We start from the raw sequence: 10,091 nt of genomic DNA, 5'->3' as shown, positions 1-10,091 counted from the left end.
CTGTTTACAACTGTAATTGAAGCAGATAATATATGTGACCCCTCACAACGAAACCAGGTATAAGTCGCGCAGCCGCGTTCAGAGCTACAGCCAAATTTAGTCAGGGAAGCGATTTTCTACGTGTTTTGACATCTTGGAAGAAAACGGTACCTTAACACTTATATAGGGGTGGGCGATATGGCCAAAAATGTATACCTCTGTATAATTTTAGTCACGGTATATATCACGGTATATNNCACGGTATATATCACGGTATTGCACATTTGTTTAAAATTTAAGCGTTGCAAAATGACAAATACCTTTGCATTTGATTTTTGGAAATGACACAATGTCTTTCATATGTGAATTCTTGCCATGACATTTTTTAAAAACAAGCAAAAACTAGCCTATGTAAAATGCATTTTGCAATGCAATGCTACCCAATAGAACACTGTCAATTTCACCACGTGTCGAAGGGGTTAAACTACGGTAGACAGAGAGGGGGGAAAGGGAGGGGTGTCAAACTGAACACATTGAGAGTAAATAGAACTGAACGTGGATTGTATCAACTACATCGTTCATTGCACCTTTTTTCTATTTCGGGAGTTGTTTATGGTAATTTTGAAATGTGTGCTTGCATCTGTGATTATGCCAAGCATAATGGTTTAAGCTGTCATTGTTAAAGTTAAGAAAAAAGCGAACTTTCACATGAGGCAGCTAGCAATGCATTGCAGAACTAATGCATTTGAATGGCAGTGGCAGCTTTCACTGCACCAGCGGTTAGCGTGCTAACGTTAGCGAAATCGCTAATGCCACATTTTAACAGTGAACAGTTGTTTTAGTTACTAACACCCAGTCAGATATCATGAATGATATTATCTCAACTGGAAAACATACAGCTGTTACGGCTGGCGCAATGTGTTAAATGTAAGGCAACCAATGTTAGCACATTAAGCACATTTATTTTGTCAGACACCAGCATAGACATGAATGACTTGGGCTGTTAGCTAGTTAGCTTGCATTTCGTGCTCAGTAAATTGTGGAGTCCAGAATCGAAATGTGTTGCCATCACACACCATTTCAAACAATAGTTCAGTACACTAACCATACATTTTACACATGAAGCTTATTCAAAGGAAATTATTGTGCTGCTGTTTCTCTACAACCACATTGCTACAACTTGAGGCAGTCAGTCGGGTGGATGTTCAAAACGTTGTATACTGCCATCTGCAGGATGCAATACGCTATATCACGGTAGAAAGGTATGGCCAAAATCCATACCTTGGTGGAAAAAATACCTTTTACGATAGTATACCGTCCATACCGCCCACCCCTACACTTATATTTTCAATTTCCATGGTCATTACATTCAAATTCGGTCAATAAAGATGTTTATTGTGTCAGCGTGATCAAAAGTTCAGGCTTCACTGAGCAAAGAGAAAGCCGAAATGGGCCACTTTTCCCCGACCGAAACAACCTCCGATCTGTTGTGGATCATCCAAGTGTTTGGTACCAGGAGAAAGCTAATGAAATGCCCTGTCCAATCACGTAGGTCAAATGGCGATATTATTTTGTAGTTTTTTAAAAGAGCCAATCAAAAGAGTAAACCAAACCCTCTTGTTGCTATGCCTGTCAAGATCAAGCTCCGTGATTGGTCAAACGCCCACCGCGTGCTCTACGGGCATGCGCAGTTCTCTCACTTACATCCGCAACAAACCAGCATGGTTAGTGTTATTGCAAGTTTGATTAATGTTTCGTCTCGTAAATAGCCGTATTTACTCCTCATTTTTGGACAACAATGACAAGGACAAAGGCGACTGGGAGTCTGATGATGACTGGGATGCCTTTGATGATGAAAAAGACGATCAAGTGCACGAACTGGGAACAGATTCAGCAGTGGAGAAGACCAATGCGATTTTTTTTTTATTTTATTTTTTATTTTTTACCGCAGACGTATCTCCCAATTCTGGCTATGAAAAGACCAATAATCTTTGGTAAGTTAGTGTGCAACTTAGTTACATAGCAGAGGACACTGTCTGTTTCTTGATTTTTACGTTTTAACCCTCCGGATTTCATCTACATGACATGTATGTGTGGGTATAATGGAGCTCTAGAAAAACGTCTCAGTGCATGCCTTTAATGATTACATAGTGATTCCTCGTTTTGAAATGGGCTAAACTTAAAATAATACTGAGAGTATATGCAACTATTCTACCTGTAGTTAACTGGAATGGTATTTTTTAACATACTATTCCTATTATTTCATTCCAGCATCAGCAAGGAAAGACTAACAGGCTTACTGAAATGGTACTCCACTGGGACAGGACAGGAGGGAGAAAAATGTCTCGAGATCCCTTCAGCTGGACAACATCAAAGGAGAGGTGACATTCATCCAACAACAAGGTTCACAAAATGCCCTAGTGCTCACTGGACATGTCCCTGGATTTAAACGTGATCTACAGCCCCTGCCTTCAGTTCACACTGCCACCAAGGTCAACCAAAGCTACAAAGATGTTCTTCTTGGGACAGGTAATTAACATTCTCTTTTAAATATTGTGGTCATCTAACCTATTTGTAATATGGGTGTCATAGTTGGCTGGTAGCCATTCTTTTAATGAATTTCATGTTTATGCTGCAGCTGTCATATTTCAATGCTTTTAAGGTTAATATCTTGATTTACAATGGGCGGCGATTGTTAAAATTCTACTCCATATAATGAGCTATATCGATTTATATTTAAATAATTAATTTCAGTTGAGCTGGAAAAGAGAAAAAATGTAGCTGTCTTAGGGTATAACTATTTTTGTTTTGAAAACTTTTTTTCTGTCAATTCATTATTTTTGTTATTTTTCATAGAGAAGAACTATTGGACCATCAAGCACCAACAAGAGTGGAGACTTGAAGAAAGCGACGCATCTCTGAATCTTACACTGACTCTGAGAGTGCCCATAGACAGGTTGTGGGCGTGGAGATGAACTTTTAAATCTGTAAATATGTGGCAAGTACACAAGAGAATACGTGAGTAATGTGTGTGTGTGTCTGTGTGTGTGTGTGTGTGTGTGTGTGTGTGTGTGTGTGTGTGTGTGTGTGTGTGTGTGTGTGTGTGTGTGTGTGTGTGTGTGTGTGTGTGTGTGTGTGTGTGTGTGTGTGTGCGTGCGTGTGTGTGTATGTGTTTATGCTAAATGCATTTAATTTAATGCTATATTGACCTAAATGTTCATGTCCTTGATGCACTGTATGTTGTGTTTTTTTAAGCTTTGGCAGCATTGATACTTCCAAGCATGCCAATAAAGCACATTTGAATTTGAATATGCAAGTTAAATTGTCTTTTTTAGTTCTTTTAGGGTTGCCATTGGTAAGCGGTAGGGCAGTGATGGGTAAGCGGTTAGGGCATCAGACTGTATCCCAAAGGTTGCTGGTTCGACTTGTGACCCGCCAGATTGGTGTGGGAGTAATTAAGCAGTGCTCTCCCCATAATCCTCCAAGACTAAGGTACCCTGAGTATGGTTCGTCCTGCCGCACTGCTCCCTTTGGGGCGCCATTGGGGGCTGTCCCCTTTTGAGGCATAAATGCAATTTCATTGTGCGCAGTGTGCACTTGTGTGCTGTGGAGTGCTGTGTCACAATGACAAAGGTAGTATGAGTTTCCCAGTTGAGCTTTCACTTTCTTTAAGGCATAACATGAAGACAGATACAGTATGAGAGCATGAACTGGTGATATAAGATGATCATATTTCAGGTGGATGATTTCCCAGAAATTCCATTTGGATGGAAAAGTCAGTTTCCGTTTAAATAATAGGTTAAAGTTCTTTGATTTAAACAAAACTTCTGTGACATGTCCGTCATAGTGTCATTAATCATCTGTGAAAATTTCATGTCAATCGGATGATAATTAATATGCGTTGCTAAGGACTTTATACCTATAAAATAGTCCAAAACTTTGACGGCCGATTTCTCGAAAAGGCGTTTTGCGAAATATGTCCAAACTCCAAAAGTAAAATTTCCGTAACTTTGGTTCTACTTATGATAGAAACATAATTTTTTCACCATAATAAACCTTGTTCTGCTCTATCAATCCACATGGATAACTCATTTTTGATATCCAGAGACTTATGCCTGGTTTCGTGGTGGTGGGTCACATATGTGGGTTCTTGTTCAAAGTTAATTTAATTTAATTTAATAAACTGAATTTGATGGAGGTTAATGGTTTAATGAGAGGATTCACATTCACTTGCTTAAGTGTTTAATGTGTTTTATAATTGAAGGCTTTATTTGCAAAACGGTGTATCTCCATTTTGGATTTTTTTTGGAAAAAATTACATTTTTGTCCTGGGCATTAACTATCATGTTCATTCACAATTTTTTTTTCATCAGAGTATTTCTTGAGCTAATTGAAGGCAAATGACACATGTTTTGAATTTTTTTTGCATATTATTATCAACTTAGGTAAAAATTAGTGGAAACTGATACCCATATGCAGCATATCTGCCGTCATGCTGCCAAACAGCTTCAACCAGTTAGCAAAATAATTTTTCATGAACGAACGGAACCCTAGGTACAATACCTGGTTAACAATAATCAAGTAGATACATGAAATAGTAAAATGATGAGGTAGTTTTGTACACAACTACTGAACATTCTTATTTTTTTGCAAAGCGATATAAGCGACGCACCACAGCAGTTTTTGACAGCGTGTCCCCAGCTGTCGGTCCGATATTTCGGCATGGCAGTAGAGCCATCATCGGAGTAGAGGACAGAACTTCAACACTCGCCGTTTTCGCAGGTTTCTCGCCTGTTTAAACCCATCTCTTGGACCAATCATGGTAGGCAATACAGTCTGTGGTGCTCTCTGTCTCTCCCTCTCTCCGTTAAACAACAGCCACTGGTTTCACCTCGTCTCCACCCCAAAAGCCTCCGTTGTTGGTACTCACGTTGGCAGGTCTACAGCTGTTGAACTCCGCTGCCTCGTCTGGTGCTTGCTTATGGAGCTCATAAAAGACGAAGTGTTGCCGTTGAATTTGAATACTTTGTCGTCGTGTGCTGTGAGCACAATTTCAGTTATTTTTCCTATCAGATCCTCTTTGTTTATTGCTGTTGTAAGTTCAACTGCAGTTATGCAATTGAAGTTACGTTATTGGGAGTGTGGGATACAGTCCTCACACAAGGCCTACCATTAATGTAAGGGAAGTACAGTAATGTAATTATAATTACATTATTAAGTATAACATTCTTATACAGTTTCAAATATGTAATGTGTTATTACAATATGTGAGGAATAAGAGTATAAGAAATGATGCACGAAGAGTGTGTTAAACTCTTCGCGCTGGGTATCAATAATGTGTAGGTAGGTATTTATGGAATCGTCAATCGTGTAATTAATGATTGCTTTAACATAATTAGTTATTGCCAACAAAATAGCACCCTCCAACTGTCTAGAACAAAGCGGTCAAAACCCGCAGCTTTCTGATCTCATTGCAGACCTTACCCAGGTCTCATTGCAGATTGAAGATTCAAAATCTCAGTCAGGAACAATGAAATTCAGAAAACGCTATTGCAAATCAATGCCCCCAAATCAACTGCCCACAGCTAAGAAGCAATAGGCATGTTAATTTTGCTCCAATCCCACGAGCTGAGACTGCAAATCAGCCAGCTCCGCACTGAAGTGTGTGACGTCATAGTTGACCATGAGAAGGTAGCTAGTGAAGCCAATGAAATTAGAAATGAGCTTAAGCACACGCAAGACATACCGGACGCAACGTCGTATGAGAAAGTTAAACTAGTTTGGAAAACATCCGGCCCAAGAGTGCGCAAGGATTTGGAATCACTTCCCCCAGACATACAGTCAATCCGGAAAGTATTCACAGCGCTTCACTTTTTTCACATTTTATTATTATTAATACAGCCTTATTCCAAATGCTACAAATGAATCTCTGTTGCCAAAATCCTACACAAAATATTCCATTATGGCCATGTGAAAAACAAGTTGTCTTGACAGTTTTGAAAATTTATAAAAATAATTGACTGTAGCTCAGAGCTATCACAAATTACGTGCATGCGTGACCTAGAGACTACGCCAGTGGTGTAGTCTACGTATACCCACTTCTAAATTTCAGGGATTTCAGTATACCCACTTAAAATTGATTGATTTTAATGTTATTTAGAATAGCACACATATATACAGTATACCCACCTCAAAAAATGATCAAATATTCAGTATACCCACCACAAAAAAGTAGACTACACCACTGGACTACGCGTCTGCTGTGCTCAATGCTTTGAGGGTCAGACAGCAGAGGTCTGAACACCCTCGCACATATTTCAGTTGGTTACACACAGCCTACTTTGAGGGTAGGACAACACCAGGCTTAGAAGAAGATGCGCAATTCCAATCACTCTTCTTACACAATCTCCATGGTAGCATTCGTACAGAGTTTAGGTAAGGGGCGGGGCTGAGTCAGGTATGTAATCTGAACCAGATACAGTATAGAAAGAAAATGGCTTCCTTTCTGTATTTTACAAAATGGCGGGCATTTTGTAAGATGAGGGGAAATTACTTAACTTAGGTTTAGAAGTACCTACACTGTAGGCTGACTGATGGTAGATTAGGACAGTTAGCGCAGCTTCCCCACACTTTTCATGTCGTCCGAGATTCAAATAGAATGCAACGTCGTTTTGCAAATAAAGTGTTATGTCGAATATACCGTTTTGCAAATAAAGTGTTCTGTCAGATACACCGTTTTGCAACTAAAGTCATATTACATAGGTTTAAAAAGTATGTTCTCAAAATATTTTAATACCAAGAATTTGCACATAGATGAAATGACGTCTGAACAGTCATTTCCAATATTAAAATGCAAAAGTCATTTTTTTTTGTTTACACCGTTTTGCAAATAGACCCTTCAATTACTGAGCGATGGGCATTCTTTTGGATTCCAGTATGTCAGTGGTTCTCAAACATTATTATCACCTCAAAAAGGAAGGAAAACAGGACAGTAGCTCACCTCTGCTCCTTTTCTCCTTTCTCTTCCTCCTCTTCTCTACTTCTGTCCGCATTTATATTGCCATCTGATCTCTGCTGTCTGAGACGGACAGGGAAGTTAATTAATCAACTTAATCTGCTCTGATATGTCACACACAGGCGCGGTTCTTGCATAGAGGCGTTGCTAGGCAACCGCCTTAGGCCCCGCCTTAGCCCCCCAAATTTAGGGGCCCCCTCTGACTGGGAGCGGAAAATTTCACATAGTAATTGGGGCCCCTTTGGACAGTAATTCACAAATAAATGGTAATTTTCATAAATAATGAATTTTGTATGTTTAAATTGGAAATAAGAGCAACACAATATATTACAAACAAATACAGATCCCGTGCACACCCCTCTCTTTCGTGTTAAAATGGAATATTCCATCCATGCATGCCATGTGCGCGAGACGAGTTCCAAAACATTCGCTACGTTCCCACACAACATGCCTGCGCATATCTGCACAGCTCAAATGCGCACAATGCGTAATTACGGCGCATTCGGAACACACTGTGAGTGCGCATTGCTGCCAATATATGCGCAGCGGGTCCCTCCGTGAACGCGCTGAAGACGGAAGCGACTCAAGCGAGGTGACTGACATTTCTAGGTGGTGAACAGACATGCGAGTTTTGTGCTTTCCTGAATATGGATAACACTGTGCATAAATGTTTTAAAACTCCAACATCGGTAACTTTGGATAACCCACGACATGACATGTTAGAAGCCTGGACTATCTCCGTGGATCGGACATCCATTGAAAAGGACGCAGCCTTTAAGCGCTTGCAGACGGTGCATCGGTTACTGTATCACCAGACAACCTTCTCAATCTCTCTGAAATTATTTCTGAAACATGCTGTCGAAATTTGGAAAGGCTTAAACAAGCATGCAGCTTTCAAGGAACATTCTGTAACTTGATGCGATGTGGCGAGATTTAGAACATCGCAGAATTAGCTGACATGTCAGCCATAGCTCCAGTAGATATGCTGGAGTTTTTAATAATAATAACTGCGTTACGTGGCGATATTGCTGGCTAGTTCTGGATGCTAACAGGAGGTGATGTGGAAGTTCAGCCTGGAGAAACGCCGACGTGATTGACAAAAGACAGCGCACTCTACTCATAGTAAGTCACATTGATTGTGTGTGTGCACGCGCGCTTGTGTGTGTGATGGCAATTGGAACTATTGCTTCTACTATGCCTCAGTTGGTGTTTTGTTTTGTAGCCAATTCAGTTTGAGATGCTTGCTGCTCGCCGTCCAATACGTCATGTGCACACGCAGTTGGTGGTGTGGCGGTGGTGGCATTTGGGCAAAATGATACACTGCAATCTTACTGTCTATTTTTATTTGTGTCGTTGAACTTTGATCTGTGTTTGCCACTGCAATGGTCTGGGTAGAGAGAGAGAGAGAGAGAGAGAGAGAGAGAGAGAGAGAGAGAGAGAGAGAGAGAGAGAGAGAGAGAGAGAAGCCTTTGATGCCCATGTGTAATTGATTGATGTGCATGTGAAGATTGCAATGTTGAATATGTCAACATTGAATGCTGTCTAAATGTCTAAAGCAAAACTTGGCCCAAGCACATTATGTTCAGGAGGTCTTCTGACTGTTGTAGAGAGCTTAGTTTTTGAATTGTGTATCTGTGAATTTGAATTGTGTATACAGAAGATGCTGTGAGCTAAGCATCTCTAAGCAAGCCTATTAGGCTATTATTATTATTTGTCAAGGGGGGGTACACACTTGGGTGGGCCGGTGGGCCGGTGGGCCGGTGGGCCGATGGGCCCCCTAGCTAACTTCGCCTTAGGCCCCCAAATTGCTAAGTCCGCCACTGCTCACACACACACACACACCAGGGCTTGACACTGGCACCTGCCAACCGGCCAAATGCTGGTAAAACTTGGCTGTGGCTGGTAACAATTTCAGTGTCACTAGCCGATTTGGTAGCTTGTGGTATGACATATCAGAATAGCGTATATTCTGCACTTTGCCCCTTGTGTATCAATTGTTTGTATTTAAGTTCAGGAAAAAGCTCAGTTACTCAGTTTCTATTTGTTTGTTTTATTTCCATGTAGAAACCCATGCACTTATCTTCTGGCTTTAAGCACCTCAGGTTAGATGTACAGTGTCATGCTAAAAAAAATAATCAAATTTGTGGCTAGTAGAATAGCTGGATGGCTAGTGACTCGGGAAAACCACTAGCCACAGTGGCCGGCAAGCGAAAAAGTTAATGTCAAGCCCTGACACACACACACACACATACACAACGTGTGCTTTGCTTACTTCTGATCAGAGGAGTGTCCTCCAAAGTTTATTGGTTTACCCATGGACTGATCACTCTTCATGGACACACAGCTGGGGACAGGGGAGTCTGGCCTCTTCACATCAAGTGGACTGGAAGAAAGTATAGGCAATATAACTTTAGGTTCGGCTTTTATGAAGCAGTATGCATATAAAAGTCATTATTAAAACTAATCAAGTTAATCTGCTCTGATATGTCACACACACACACACACACAAAGTGTGCTTTGCTTACTTCTGATCAGAGGAGTGTCCTCCAAAGTTTACTAGTTTACCCATGGACTGGTCACTCTTCATGGACACACAGCTGGGGACAGGGGAGTCTGGCCTCTTCACATCAAGTGGACTGGAAGAAAATATAGGCTATATAACTTTCGCTTTGCCTTTTATGAAGCAGTATGCATATGTCATTATTAAAATTAATCAAGTGAATCTGCTCTGATATGTCAGACACACACACACACACACACACACACACACACACACACACACACACACACACAAAGTGTGCTTTGCTTACTTCTGATCAGAGGAGTGTCCTCCAAAGTTTACTAGTTTACCCATGGACTGGTCACTCTTCATGGACACACAGCTGGGGACAGGGGAGTCTGGCCTCTTCTCATCAAGTGTACTGGAAAAAAATATAGGCTGTATAACTTTAGCTTCACCTTTTATGAAGCAGCATGCATATGTCATTATTAAAATTAATCAAGTGAATCTGCTCTGATATGTCAGACACACACACACACACACACTCTCACACACACAACGTGTGCTTTGCTTACTTCTGATCAGAGGAGTGTCCTC

At 40.7% G+C, this 10,091-nt stretch overlaps 1 long non-coding RNA gene across 1 annotated transcript; it reads right to left on the bottom strand.

Moving 5' to 3' along the window:
- Window positions 1-9,304: 9,304 nt before the first annotated feature.
- Window positions 9,305-9,885, bottom strand: LOC134442943 (uncharacterized). Its single transcript, XR_010033496.1, has 3 exons — window positions 9,805-9,885; window positions 9,520-9,630; window positions 9,305-9,377 (listed from the first exon to the last, which is right to left on the bottom strand). It is a non-coding gene; the product is annotated as an uncharacterized LOC134442943 (long non-coding RNA).
- Window positions 9,886-10,091: the final 206 nt, after the last annotated feature.

This window comes from Engraulis encrasicolus, unplaced genomic scaffold (genome assembly GCF_034702125.1).
Source record: "Engraulis encrasicolus isolate BLACKSEA-1 unplaced genomic scaffold, IST_EnEncr_1.0 scaffold_26_np1212, whole genome shotgun sequence".
In the NCBI taxonomy this organism is placed as follows: domain Eukaryota; kingdom Metazoa; phylum Chordata; class Actinopteri; order Clupeiformes; family Engraulidae; genus Engraulis; species Engraulis encrasicolus.
This window is presented reverse-complemented; position numbering and strand designations above follow the sequence as displayed.